The sequence below is a fragment of the Triticum urartu genome, chromosome 5A (assembly GCF_056163025.1).
Source record: "Triticum urartu cultivar PI428250 chromosome 5A, HENAU_Tu73, whole genome shotgun sequence".
Taxonomy (NCBI): Eukaryota; Viridiplantae; Streptophyta; class Magnoliopsida; order Poales; family Poaceae; genus Triticum; species Triticum urartu.
Genome location: NC_141877.1, coordinates 419,185,356 through 419,200,116, shown reverse-complemented (window position 1 = coordinate 419,200,116; position 14,761 = coordinate 419,185,356). Strand labels below are relative to the sequence as shown.

General features: G+C 43.7%; 1 long non-coding RNA gene across 2 annotated transcripts; it reads right to left on the bottom strand.

Annotated features, from left to right (window-relative positions):
- Nucleotides 1-6,170: 6,170 nt before the first annotated feature.
- Nucleotides 6,171-11,603, bottom strand: LOC125509372 (uncharacterized). 2 transcript variants are annotated; one of them, XR_007284070.2, is made up of 8 exons: nucleotides 11,189-11,599; nucleotides 11,047-11,087; nucleotides 10,212-10,309; nucleotides 10,049-10,145; nucleotides 8,658-8,734; nucleotides 7,663-7,706; nucleotides 6,641-7,546; nucleotides 6,171-6,541 (listed from the first exon to the last, which is right to left on the bottom strand). It is a non-coding gene; the product is annotated as an uncharacterized LOC125509372 (long non-coding RNA). The 2 variants fall into 2 exon arrangements; XR_007284069.2 differs by having other exon boundaries at nucleotides 6,641-7,706; nucleotides 11,189-11,603.
- Nucleotides 11,604-14,761: the final 3,158 nt, after the last annotated feature.

The window sequence follows — 14,761 nt, the reverse complement described above, 5'->3', positions numbered from 1 at the left end:
TATTGCAATCCCTACAAGCATATATTCCTCCCTCATAATAATTTTCAGAAGCATCATGAATGAATTCAACAATATAACCATCACATAAAGCATTATTTTCATGATCCCCAAGCATATAAATCTTATTACTCTCCATATAAGCAAACTTCTTCTCATTCGGAATAGTGGGAGTAAACTCAACAAAATAACTATCGTGTGATTGAAAATTGAAATCAAGATGACAAGTTTCATGGATATCATTATTCTTTATAGCATACGTGTCATTGCAATAATCATCATAGATAGGAGGGATGCTTTCATCATAATAAATTTGCTCATCAAATATCATCTTCATCAAACATAGCATCGCCAAGCTTGTGGCTTTGCATATCATTAGCATCATGGGTATTCAAAGAATTAATACTAACAATATTGCAATCATGCTCATCATACAAAGATTTAGTGCCAAACATTCTAATGCATTCTTCTTCTAACAATTTGGCACAATTATCGGAATCCTTATTTTCATGCATTAAAAAGATGAAGCATATGAGGTATTCTTAATTCCATTTTTTGTAGTTTTCTTTTATAAACTAAACTAGTGATAAAACAAGAAACTAAAAGATTCAATTGCAAGATCTAAAGATATACCTTCATGCACTAACCTCCCCGGAAACGGCGCCAGAAAAGAGCTTGATGTCTACTACACAACCTTCTTCTTGTAGATGTTGTTGGGCCTCCAAGTAGAGAGGTTTGTAGGACAGTAGCAAATTTCCCTCAAGTGGATGACCTAAGGTTTATCAATCCGTGGGAGGCGTAGGATGAAGATGGTCTCTCTTAAACAACCCTGCAACCAAATAACAAAGAGTCTCTTGTATCCCCAACACATGCAATACAATGGTAAATTGTATAGGTGCACTAGTTTGGCGAAGAGATGGTGATACAAGTGTAATACGGATGATCGATAAAGGTTTTTGTAATATGAAAATATAAAAACAGCAAGGTAACTAATGACAAAAGTGAGCGTAAACGGTATTGCAATGCTTTGAAACAAGGCCTAGGGTTCATAATTTCACTAGTGCAAGTTCTCTCAACAATAATAACATAATTGGATCATATAACTATCCCTCAACATGCAATAAAGAGTCACTCCAAAGTCACTAATAACGGAGAACAAACAAAGAGATTATGGTAGGGTACGAAACCACCTCAAAGTTATTCTTTCTGATCGATCTATTCAAGAGTCCATAGTAAAATAACACGAAGCTATTCTTTCCGTTCAATCTGTCATAGAGTTCGTACTAGAATAACACCTTAAGACACAAATCAACCAAAAACCCTAATGTCACCTAAATACTCCAATGTCACCTCACGTATCCGTGGGTATGATTATACGATATGCATCACACAATCTCAGATTCATCTATTCAACCAACACAAAGAACTTCAAAGAGTGCCCCAAAGTTTCTACCGGAGAGTCAAGACGAAAACGTGTGCCAACCCCTATGCATAAGTTCACGGAACTCGCAAGTTGATCACCAAAACATACATCAAGTGGATCACGTGATATCCCATTGTCACCACAGATAAGCACATGCAAGACATACATCAAGTGTTCTCAAATCCTTAAAGACTCAATCCGATAAGATAACTTCGAAGGGAAAACTCAATTCATCACAAGAGAGTAGAGGGGGAGAAACATCATAAGATCCAACTATAATAGCAAAGCTCGCGATACATCAAGATCGTACCACCTCAAGAACACGAGAGAGAGAGAGAGAGATCAAACACATAGCTACTGGTACATACCCTCAGTCCCGATGGAGAACTACTCCCTCCTTGTCATGGAGAGCGTCGGGATGATGAAGATGGCCACCGGAGAGGGATTCCCCCCTCCGGCAGGGTGCCAGAACGGGTCTAGATTGGTTTTCGGTGGCTACGGAGGCTTCTGGCGGCGGAACTCCCGATCTATTCTGTTCCTTGATGTTTTTATGATATATGGACATATATAGGCGAAAGAAGTCGGTCAAGGGAGCCACGAGGGGCCCACGAGGGTGGGGGGCGCGCCTCCCTGCCTCGTGGCCACCTCGAAGCTTCCTTGACGTAAACTCCAGGTCCCCTGGATTGTTTTCGTTCCAAAAATAACTTTCCCGAAGGTTTCATTCCGTTTGGACTCCGTTTGATATTCCTTTTCTTCGAAACACTGAAATAGGCAAGAAAACAACAATTTGGGCTGGGCCTCCGGTTAATAGGTTAGTCCCAAAAATATTATAAAAGTGTATAATAAAGCCCATAAACATCCAAAACAGATAATATAGTAGCACAGAACACTGAAATAGGCAAGAAAACATCAATTTGGGCTGGGCCAGCGGTTAATATGTTAGTCTCAAAAATAATATAAAAGTGTATAATTAAGCCCATAAACATCCAAAACAGATAATATAATAGCATGGAACAATCAAAAATTATAGATACGTTGGAGACGTATCAAGCGCGACCGTTTGGCCAAGGAGCTTTCCGATAGGCGGACAAGCACAAGGCGGAGCTCCAAAAGCCCAAGGAGGCAGAGGAGGCCCTTGAGGCCGAATTCGAGACTGAGCGCTCGAAATGGGCGGACAAGGAGAAAGCTCTGACCGACGGGTACGGCGAGATCGAGGACATGCTCGATGGTATGTCGCTCTTTCCTTTCTCCTGTTTGCCGACTTGTCCTACAAGCCGGCTTCTGACTTCATGCTTATTTTTTCTTCTTGCGCAGAGTACTTTCCTGGTGTCACGCCCGGATAATTGGGCTACAGTAATCACTTACTAATGATGCCAAGTCACCATTGTCACTGTTGATTAATCTCGTGTTAGTCCAAAACCGAGTCAAATTCAAATTTCAAATAACAAGCCAAATTATTATTTCTTCAAACTATCAAATAAAAATGTTCGATGGGCGGCAGATATTCACCTAGTAATGAACATGTTGGAACTAACCTCATTTGGTTTCCCAATTTGCCCATGGAATTAATTTAGTGGAACAACAAGATTAAATAAAAGCATTTTAATTCAACTATAAATTTGAACCATTCCAATTGGCCTCAAACTTTTTATGCAACCTTATAGTGTTGGCTAGGAATTATGTGCAAAGTTTCATAGTTAACAAAAATCATTTGGCAGCTAAAATAAATAGAAAACAGTAAAGGAAGAATAAGTAAAAAGGAAGCTAGTAGCCAGAGCACCAAGATCCAAGAATCGGCTCTATCCTCTGAATCTGAAGAAATCCATGAGCCTGTTGTGTAATATGGAGAAGCTGCATGAGGCAGCTCCCATGGTGGCGGATGAAACAAAGACCAGGCGTGGAGGCTCATCCAACACGAGACGGCGCGGCTGACGCCGAGCCATGAAGATCAATGCGTAAGAAAGCAAGTTGAGTAACAAGATTAGGGAGGTGAATGTTAGTTCTAATTTTGTTGTAGGTTTAGTGAGTGGTTTGTTTAGTCGAATCATGCACATGGTGTTACGTTTAGCATGGAAGTAAGTTAGCAAAGTACTAGTGGGCTAGCTGCGCATGGGGATGGACGTGTGCATGTTGGGTCATAGTGCTCAAGTGGAGTCATGCATGCTGAGGTCTGTTTGCATGTAGAGCCTGAGACACGTGCGAGTTCATGTCGAGGCATCTTTTCCTGATGGTTGTTTTGGTCACCCGCCAGACTCGGATTGTGGGATGGCACGATCAGATCGAGCTGCGCTAGGTGGGCTTGTTATGCATGTAACGGTGAGCTTGGCTCCCGAGGAGAATAAGGAGAGAAGAAAGCAAGAAAAGAGGCAAGCAGTTGGGCCTCGAAAATTCCTGTGTTCGTCTTCCTCCCTCCTTCGTTCCTCTCTACTGAGCTCGCGTGTGTAGCCTCGTGTTTGTGTTCCAACATTACTAAGCTCCCAAAAAATGCTACGACGTGAGAAGCTGCAAGTTCCAAGTTTGCTTCTTTTCCCTGTTGGTTCTCTGCGGCACGAAATTTTTTTAGTGTTCGGCTCGGTAAAAGTAGCGTGGCTCAATCGTTCATGACCGGAGTTGTGCGACCTTGCACAATTAGGTGGTATTTGGGGTATAGGCGGCCGCGGAGGGGGTCAAAGGTTCCCCTGAGTTGTTCCCCATGTTTCCGGTTGTTAGAGGGTTTGGCACCGCACGCCGACGCTGGTGGCAGTCCGGTTGTCGAGTTGGATCTTGCATGTCGTCAGCCCGCTCTGCTTCCAAGGCGCTGCCCCCCACCCCTAGCCTTCTGGTTTCCCCTAGCTCCATGCTCACCATGTCAGCGCCTTCTTCTCTTGCCGGCCCAGCAGCAGCGCCTCACTCTTCCACCCTCCGGAGCTGCATGCTCAGGCAATGGAGACGCCGGCTACTCAGGCCGTGCAGTGTCGCTACCTCCGTGTACATCGTTGTCCGGGAGGACTTCCCTCTAGATTTCCTATTTACCATACCCCTGCTCCTTTCGTCTTGTAGCCCTTGCCGATCGATCGCACCTCCCGCCAGACCACTGACGATCTACAACCAGCCACCACAATCAGCCACTCCCTCACAATCAGAAGGAGATGAGCGATTTTTGTCAACTCAAATTGAGTGCACTAGATTTAGATGTACTTTCTTTTTTCACTTCTCAGCACCCATGCATGTCAGCCAATGTATTTGATTTGTACTGTGCTTGTGAGCGGGTTGGGGAAAGAGGTACTTATAGTTCTTCCTACTTATCAGCTACTGTATGTTTTTCTTGTGATTTTTCTTTTTAGGATCTGAATCATATTTGCAAAATAAAAACGCTGTGTGGAGTATCGTTGGAGGAAGAATTGCTTAGAATGATTTCTTATGAATGTTGTTTAGTGAAGCAAAAATGCTGTTCCTTCAATTGAGTGTCTTCAGTATTATTCACCCTTCGAATGTCTTCAGTATTATTCGCCCTTCGAATATTCGAATGTTTCACTTGAGTGTAGAATTTAGAAAGCATTTCTGATGTTGGTAGACCTAATCTAAACCAAAGACATGGATGAACTTTTAAGCCTTCAGCCACGATGTCAATGAAGGTAATCTAATAGTCAATCCACAATGTCTTAAATCACATAATTTTGCATCTAAAGGTGTGCATCACCGTGAGCATTTACTTATGTTCTGTAATACATACTCCCTCCGTTTCAGTTTACAAGTCCTGCGCCTATACCTAAGTTGTCAATTTTATCACTCTAATATAAACTATATAACACAAAAATTATACCGTTTAAAAATAAAACATCTGAAGTTTATATTGGTATATTTTTTTGTAATATACGACTTGTATTAGATTGGTTAAATTGATGACCTAAGGGTACGTGCATGCCCTGTAAACCAAGAGAGAGGGAGTAGCAGGTTAAGTTGGGGGCATCTTGGGAGGCGGCTCTGCTTGCCCCCGTGGTCCCCGTCTTCTGCATTGGTCTCCTCCGGTCTGCCCGGTGGATGGGTGGGTTCGGCGCGGCTTTCAGCTGATAGCCTGCGTCGGTCTGCTCGCCTTCGTGTGCTCCGTCTAAAGGTTTGGATTTCCTTTTCTTTGTTTTTATTTCATGGTTTTCTAATTGGTCTGTTTAATTGTGTGATAGGGTATGGTTGTGGGGGATTAGGGGGTATGATTTTGTGTGGGAGGGGGGAGTGGTTTTTGATTTCGAGCGACGGGGAATGCTTGCTTGAGTGCTTGGTCGATGTGAGTGTGGTTCGTGTGGTTGATCGGGTCATTTGTGTGTGTCGCAGTTCCTTTTGTGGTCAGTTTTGGTGGCACTATTTTGTTTGGGGGCGGGGTTATTCGATTTGGTTGTGTCGTTGATGTTCTTGTGGTGCGGTGAGGACGATGGTAAGGACCTGCGTTGCTTTTCAATTTCTTAGAATGGTTCCAGAGATTAGCTCACCCATAATAATATACGAATATGAAAATGATAATGGTAGCAAGCCAATATGATTTCTCTTTAGATAACAAAATTCTCATTATATTTTTCATGCTATTGACATAATAATTTATAAGAACAATACATATAATATAACAATCATAGGAAAAGATGCTTCATACACAAAAATAAAGAAGAAAACGGCGCGGCAAAGCGTGCGTATGCTTCTAATTTAATCGATGATGCCATTTATTCACGTTTGTCTGTCTGTCAACTCCACAATCGTTCCCTGGCACTATTTACACGAGATGTCGTCAAGGCACCCGGGATACCATTTTTATTCTTCTCGAAATAAAAGAGCAACACAATCTGAACCTCTATTTCATTTTCAGCTCGACACTGATTCATACGCATGCCGACTCAGTTAGGCTATGAGCCAAACTTCATCAACAAACTCGATACGGTCATCGGTCTTTGCATAGATCCCTAGATAAATATTACAGGAAAGCAAAAAACAACTTTTTGCTTACCATCCCCGTGCAATGGAATGATTAGTCCAGCTAGCACGATGCTCGACTCCTCTACTGCTTCGTCCATCATACAGTACGACAGGACCGCCATGTTCTCCTGCTTGGTTACCAGTTTCATAGACAAACGACTTGGTCATGAACTTCATCTGGCTCTGCAATACAAGGTCACACAGGTTTTGTCAGTCCAACTACCAACATACAGTAATTTTTAAATGAAAAAACGACACATCAGGATTTGTAGATACACTTACATCCGATAGGGTCAGAACCTTCCATCCTTTGTACAAACTAGTGGTTGGGGCGCCACCCGGTGGCGCCTCTTGAGGCGGGCTTGTGCGCACTAATCTTGCTGTCGTATTTGTTAACGTGTCTGTCTGACAATAGATTTAGTTTAGTGAGAAGACAGGCAGCACAGATGATACAACAACAAAACCCCGTTACACGCAGTGCACATACATAAAATAGATCAAGCTTAGAAGCTGACATGAGCATCTTGGTGCTGGGAAAATGAATTTATTTGGCTCCATTGCTTACAGGCAATTGTGTTAGACTGCATGTAGATTTTTACATTATTTTATACAGTGGTAATTACAAACAAGATTGGTTAATTCCTGCTTATTTCCAATTTATGAACAAAATCTTAGTTCAAGTTTCAATACTCAAGTTGGGAAAAGTTCCTGGTTAGAAAATACTGTGCATGCTCTACAGTTTTTCATGGTCAACTAAGATCAACCACCGAATCATGTGTAATGCAATAGGTCAGAAGTACAACATGGCCTAGAAACGCCATAAGAATAAGATGACTTCAAGGTTTGATGCGGTAAACAAAGAGATGACAAGCAAATTAAACAGTTTAGTTGCAAGGATCTAATTTGGAAATCAGATAAGAGACCTTCTAAATAATTTTTTATTAACCTGCTGGAAGATAAATTAGTGCCCCCTGTCTGAATAAGTATAGTATATCACAACAGAACCATTTAACAAATTAAGATCCAGAAGAACCAAAACGTTGACAGCTGCACTTTGCCAAGGTGAAGCATTCAACTTATCTTCTTGTTGGTAAGTAGACAATAGAGCATAAACCAGATATGTAGAAGACGAACACCCAGCCATGTCAAAGTAAAAGTTAGATATGACGACTCTACATTTGATGTCTCCTGCAATGAAATACCAAAAAATCACCAATAGAATGGCGAAATTTAAGATTGTCATACTGGAAGGACGTTTATCATTAGAAATAAAGAGAACATAATGAATAATCCAGAATTGGTACACCAATAGAATGGCCTAGCAGCTGAGCTCCTATTTCCCACAATCCTGAAGAAAAAAAACAGTTGCTTGGTGAAAATTTCGGAAAATTATTTGGCAAGATCTTATATGTACTGACCAAAAAAACATGTGTGCATAATGAAAGAAGTTTTAAGTTCATTTGATCATGAAACTCCAAAGGAACTTTTGGATACTCATAATATTATTCTGTTTTCCAAAAAAACATGAATAGTACATAACAAAAAAGGTTTATAAGTTAAATTGATCATGGAAACTCCAAAGGAACTTCTGGATGATCATAACATTATTCTGTTTCGATAAACAAGTACTGCTTTTCTGCGGGTTCACAAAATTGACTGAGCAATAGGACACCGAACCGACTATTAGAGAGAGTATTGAAATAGCTAGGTGCCTTTAAAACAATCTCCCTGAAATTTCTCGGTTTTGCGAAGAAGGATCTCTAAACCCTCTTCCTATAGCCTTCTTAAGAAGTCCGGAGTCAATCATTTTCCGGATGTACCAAGTACCAAAAAATGCGGATTAAACGATGAAGTGTCTTTTTAAAGGTTTGTGATGCAGAAAAATTGGATTGGGCGTTGAGCGGCTGCATCATGTAGTTGCTATTGGTTCGTGCGTGCTTCGCCTACCTTTATAAAGTGAATGGGAACTACATAGGGCTTATAGGACCGATTTTGAATTCAACTACCTAGCCTCCAATATTTCTCAGTGAAAATCAGTAGAAACTAAGTATAGTAAGTAATGATAAGTTTTGTTAAAAAATGCAATTGATAACAGGTTTACTTTAGCATAGCAAGGGAATTTCCTTGGTGAAATGGGCCTGTTCAGATGCAAACAATTTGTAATTGGCAGCAAAATCAAGCTAAATGCTCAAACAGAGGATGCCAAACTTATGGATCAATGGAATAATTGCATAGAAAGTGAATAATGGTGAAGGGGAGATGAATCTTGACCCTAGATTGAACAAAGTAATTAGCTCACCTTGCCACTTAGACGACAAACGACCAACCTGAAGGAAAAAGACGAGGCCGGCAAGCAAGATTTCCGAGGGAAATTACCTGTGAAAAATGCTTTGCACATTTCACCATTGGCTCCATGTATCTCCATACTTTATACTAACCCTATATTGTTCTCAGCAGACAAACTAATCTCAAAGTATTCAGGAGTAAAACTTGAAACAAACTGAAACCAACAAATCCTAAATCTCAACAGCCATGTGCTTCCCAATATTGTTTACACAGCACCATGTTCCCTTGGGGACTCAACACAATACTGAACAAACAAAGACGCTCGCCTCCTCTGCCGGTGAGCTGTCTCTAGTGGAGGAGGGCGGGGGAGAGCTCGCTGTCTTCCTTGCGACTGGCGGGAACAGGGATATAAGCGCACGGACGCGAAAGCCTAGGAGATACGGCGCACCCGCCGTTCAGATCGAACCAAGAGGGCGACGATTTGGCCCCCCTTCTCTTCAATCCACATTTTTTGTGTCCCGGTTAGTCTCAGAAGTTATGCATTGAAATAGGAAGTTCCAAATTGGTTCTGTAACAGTTAATATTATATTTTGCAGAAGTTAAAAAACTGAAAAAGTGTGCTAAAAACCGACATTTACCTAAGAATTTGCAGCAGTTAAACCCTGAATTTGGAGCGATTAAAACCTGAAGCCGTTTTCGTTTTTCCTATGAAGGATCATAAGTTCAGAACTACACTGAATACAACTACTTCATTATTCTTTATGTGTTTTCTGATGCATGTTTGGTAGTGGGAGTGGGATGTGGAGAGGGAGAGAGAGCAGATTCCAAATGGAATGGAAGGGAAGGCCTGCATAACCGGAATCTGGAATCTATTATATTACTAACAGAGTAAATATGATCTTGGGTAACTAAATTTATTAATCAAATCAAATTGATCATTGTTCCCTAGCATGTGGTTTGGCATAAATCCTGATTAAGTTCTTTGCCACGTCACGGTGCTTTGAAGTGACTTGGTACTGCCAATGTGACAAAGGCACACCAAGGAAGCACATGGACAGTGAAATTTGCATACAAACACCTTCATTTATTCACCCTTCACGTTTTTCTTTCTTGTTATTATTCACCTCCAAGGTTATTATTCATTCACCTTACCATTGTTCTGTTAGTATCTGTTCGACAAATGAGTGATAAGCATTTCTTTGCCTCTGATTTATGAACTTATATTAGTTGATCTTTGGCTGAATATCTATGAAACATCCAGATGGGTTTCCCTGAACTATGACTCATTGCTCTTATGACATAAGCACGAGCACCTGATGGGCGCTACCTCATGCACACAATAAACCAACCAAACGAACAGGAACAAGAAACCACATCCATAGATGTTCGCGTCAGGAGACATACCTTAACGCGATTGTAACGTCAGGCCTCAACAAAAGAAGACGACCAGGAAGAACCTATCCAGCAACATTGAACAATTGTGTGCTCACTTCACACCCACCTACAAGAACGGGTCACATTATGTCAGAAGGAAGAGGAACAACAAGAAGGTCGCTGAGACAATCACCTCCATTGGCGCCACGAAACCGAGAGCAGACAATCACCTCCATTGCTGGCGGAAGCTCGGCAGTGCCAAGTAGGTAAGCGCCCCTTTCACTTTCTTGTCTGTACTACGTGATGTTATTTTGTCAGATTCAAAAGACAACAATATGAAGCACTGGTACATGCAAGTTCATAGTACTGTTGTGGTTTAATAAGAAGGAATGAGGTAAAACTGAAAAATACTTAGTATCTTGTATGAAGGCACTTGAGTAAAAGGAAACAATACCTGCAGGAAACACAATGGATTCACCACTGATGCAAATAAAAGAAGCTCCAGCACTATAAATGCAACTAAGCTCAATACAAATAAATAGGAGTATCTATATTTGTACACGCCAGGACAAAGATTTCCACCCAGAAAAACCGATACACACTGCCACTACCACAGAAGCTGAATTATTTTCAACTTTAGATGTTTAAATTTTCCAAAATCTACAGGATACTATTTATATAAGATACAACATCCTGCTTAGGTGCATTAATCACTGAAAAAAACAGTACCAAGTAGTACATTCAAAGAATTGAACCTATCAAGCACCAGCTAGTTCATTACATAGCAAACAATAGGATTATGTGAATTCATGGCTGCAGCCAAATAGGTTAGTTTTTTCTTCCAACAAATCTTTAAGTACTACGCTAAAGCTTATTGCCCAAAACCTATACAAGAACTAATGCAGTAAAGTTAAGACTACAACAGTTAAATGCACACCACATGGGAGAACAACTAATCCTTCTGACGATAAGCCATTCACTGCAAGATCCACTGCAAAGGGTTATCAGGATTAGACCCGGGAGCTCACCTTCAAATGAACACACAGGTCCCGGTCCATGGCCTTGGTGGCTGCAAGAATCAAGGGAAAATGCACACATGAGAAACCCACAGATCTGCGGGAATCATCATACGAAACGGCGAAAACAGTGGGACCGGAGAGGACATCGTACCTCAAAATTGGGGGAACCGACGGAGACGTGGAGAGGACGGACGGGAGCTGCGATTATGGCGAGGAGGCGAGTCGTCCCGCCTCCTTCCACGACGTGATGTCGCACGAATCTGCTCTGCCTCGTGCTCCTTCCGGAGCTTCCCGCCGCCAATCTGCTCCGTCCCACGTCCTGCCTTCCCATGTTTCTCGCAGATCCGCTGCCGCCGCCGCTCGTGTGTGCCACGAGGGGTGGGCAAGGAAGCAGAGAGAGGAAGAAGAGGCGGCGGGTGCAAGCCCTCCACAGCAGATCACTAAACCATCCAGTTAACCATATCAAGCAGAGAGCTTCATCCAAACGCCTTGCCGTCTCAGTTGCTTGTTTGGTGTGATGAACAAATCTATGTAAGAATATATAGTGTTAGTTATTCTGTGCATAAGAGATGGCCGGAAGAGAGAAAGCAGATCTGGCAAAAAAACTCAAATGCAACAACAATTCTAAGTCCAAAACCTGGAATATCTTATGGTAAACTATGCATCACTCTGAAATAAAAATGAAAATATGTATTCCAGTAGAACAACTGGGAGTTTGTCTATCCTACCTTCTATCAAGCACGATTGTCAAGTAGTTCTTTCTCAAATTACATTTTCACAAGTCACAGTTGAGATCCATAAGTACATTTAGGTGAAAAGATTTCTTAGGTAACAGAAAACATGGATCTTCTGTGTTACAGCCCCATGTGAAATTTGAGCTGCAATCTTAAGGCCCAAGGACGAGTAAGAAAACAAATGCATTCATAACTTTCAGTGAATGCACTATCTGGTCTACTGATTATACACACATTTTGGATCTTTACGAAAAGGATGATAAGGAAAGACACAAAAAATAGGGACAATCATATTTCTCTCATCCAAGACATGCATCTATCAATATATAGGAAGGCAAGAAATCGACATAAGCAAGCAAATAGCATGTATCTGGCTGTCACCAAGGTGAAAATAATATATAGTCACAGCAAAAAAATGATCTCCACATTTGATCCGAACCAATGAGAGAAGAGGATCATGTGTATTTAAGATAGATTCTGATGTGTGAGAAGAAAACTCACCAATCTGTTTCAGATTCTGCAACCTGAATGCGTAATATCTCAGACCCCGCAACCTGAATGAGCTAATGCAAAGAAATAAAATCATTAGGTCATCCAAATGTGTAGCAATTTTTTTGGAAAAATGAAGTCATCTCTGAAATTTTGCCACTAGCAAACTGACGAGCTAACTGCTGTCCTTTTTAGATGGTACTTCTACATGTAGCATCTTACTCTAATACTAAGTGGTTAACGCGCTTTCTTTCTCCAAATATATGATTGCACTATTACTGGCTGAAATATGTCATTTTCCTGTAACCCTTAAAGACTGAATCGATGATCGGTGCATGCAAATCTTGTCCCGAGCAATACAAAATCATCACTATGGTATGTTCTACATACATATATAGTGAATGCTACTGATATTTATCACAGTGGCTGTACCTATTTCTTTCAAGTAATTTTCCTGTCTTACTAAATCAAACTGCTCACGAGCTTACACATGACTTCACAACTATAACACGTACTGAACCTGAATATACACACATGCGATTAAGCACTAACTTCACTACGAATTTGATTCAGTTCATCATCATGAATGACTTGACAACTGTAACACATACTAAACCTGAATATACATACGCGCAATTCAGCACTAACTTCACTACGAATTTGATTTAGTTTATCATCATGAATGTGGATGCCACCATACGCAGCACCCGGCCGTTCACCAGATACTGAACGTTTCCCCGGCGATGCTGCGGCGGCCAACGGCTTCGGCCGCCGCTCGCTCCAGGAGTGGGAGGCGTACCTCCTGTTCGAGGCGAACATCCCGGCGCCGCCGGACATGCGCTCCGGGCCGACGGGGTGGAGGCTCAGCAACAGGGGCGTCCCCATCCCCCCGGTGTCCAACGTCGACGCACGCCCCGGCATCTTTGCCGCCAAGGTCGACCATGTGCGTTCGTCCCTGACGAAAGTACGCCGCCGACAACCACGCGTCGTGGGTGGAGTACTTCCAGCGCCGACAGGCGCAGCGGCTGGCGTCCACGAACGGGGCGCCGGTGGTGGGCGCATCAAGAACAGCGACGGGCGCTGTGTCTGGTGGGGCGTCCCCGGCCGCACACTCCACGATGTGTTGGTGTACCTTGAGGGCGGCAATGACCCGCCGCTGGCATACCCTGCCGCGGCGGCCGTCCTGCCCACACCCCCCGCCGGAGCACCGGGCCATGGGCGCCCAAGAGGTTCGGTTCTTCCTCGTCTTCCTCCCGCTCCTCCTCCCACTCTTCCGGCTCGCCGGCGCTGTTCGCCGTCAAGGCCGAGCCCGCCACGGAGACGCCGCTCGGCCAGCACACCCGCAGCGCCGGCATCGTCATCAACGATGGCGGCAGGCGCGCCTCCTCCTCGGCTCCTCCGCGCTATGTCAAGCCAAAAACAGAGTAAGGGATCGCCGCCATCAAGACGGAGCCGAGGCTCCCCGTCGTGAAGAGGAGCCCGGGCTCGCCGGCGGCGTCAAGGAGGAGGACCTTGACGACGCGGCAGCCCTTAAATGGGCGCGCGATGACTGGGCACGCACGGAGCTGGAGCGCCAGCGCCTCGCCTTCGAGCGCTTCGAAGCTGGGCGCGTGGCCGGGACGAGGGAGGCGTCCTCGTCCTCGACGACAGCGATGACGACGCGTCGCCGCCATTGGTCCGCCATGGCGACGTCGAGTAGGGGTCCAGCAGGGGCGGCCGCGCCATTAAGAAGGAGAAGGCCGCCGCCGACGACGAGGATGGCAGTGACGTCGGCGACTTTGCCGCGCTCAACGACTTCTTCATCCCTTAGTTGGGTTTTTAAAATAACTTATGTAACGTCGAACATGTCGAATATATGTCAAGTTTGCCGAATTTAGCCGAACGTTTTGTCCAATTTGCCGAACTTTGCCGAATTCAGTTTTTTTAAAACGAAACCCCGCGTCTGGGGGCGTCTGGGGGCAACCCTGGGGCGAGCGGCTGAGAACCCGCTTGCCCCCGCGCCGATTTTAGCACCCGCTCGCCCCCAGGGGGCGCGTAAAATCGCCGTCTGGGGGGCTAATGGCTGGAGATGCTCTAAGTTATCTTCGGTTGTGCACCGCGGCCAAGATGGAGAGGAAAATGAGAGAATTTAATGTTTATTTGCCATTAATATCATTACATGCAACGAACTGACCACTGCATTAACATGTTTGATAGTCTCAAGTCACTAAAAGCATACACGCCTCACATCTTTTATTTCGAAAGGCCATTGGCCGAACTTTATTAGATAGAAAAGAGAGTACAACAAGGACAGTCTAGGAAACTTAGACTGAACCCAGAGTTTACAAACAGCCCTGCCACAGAGGCGCCCCCGCTATAGCAACGAACTCGGACCACCCAGGTGAGGGCCGGTCTTGCAAAACATGAACACCCCCACAACAACTAAGTTGGCAGATCAACGATGCATCCGGCGGCCCTCCACATGGCCACATCTTCTACTACCCGCTCCAGAACGCCGGACG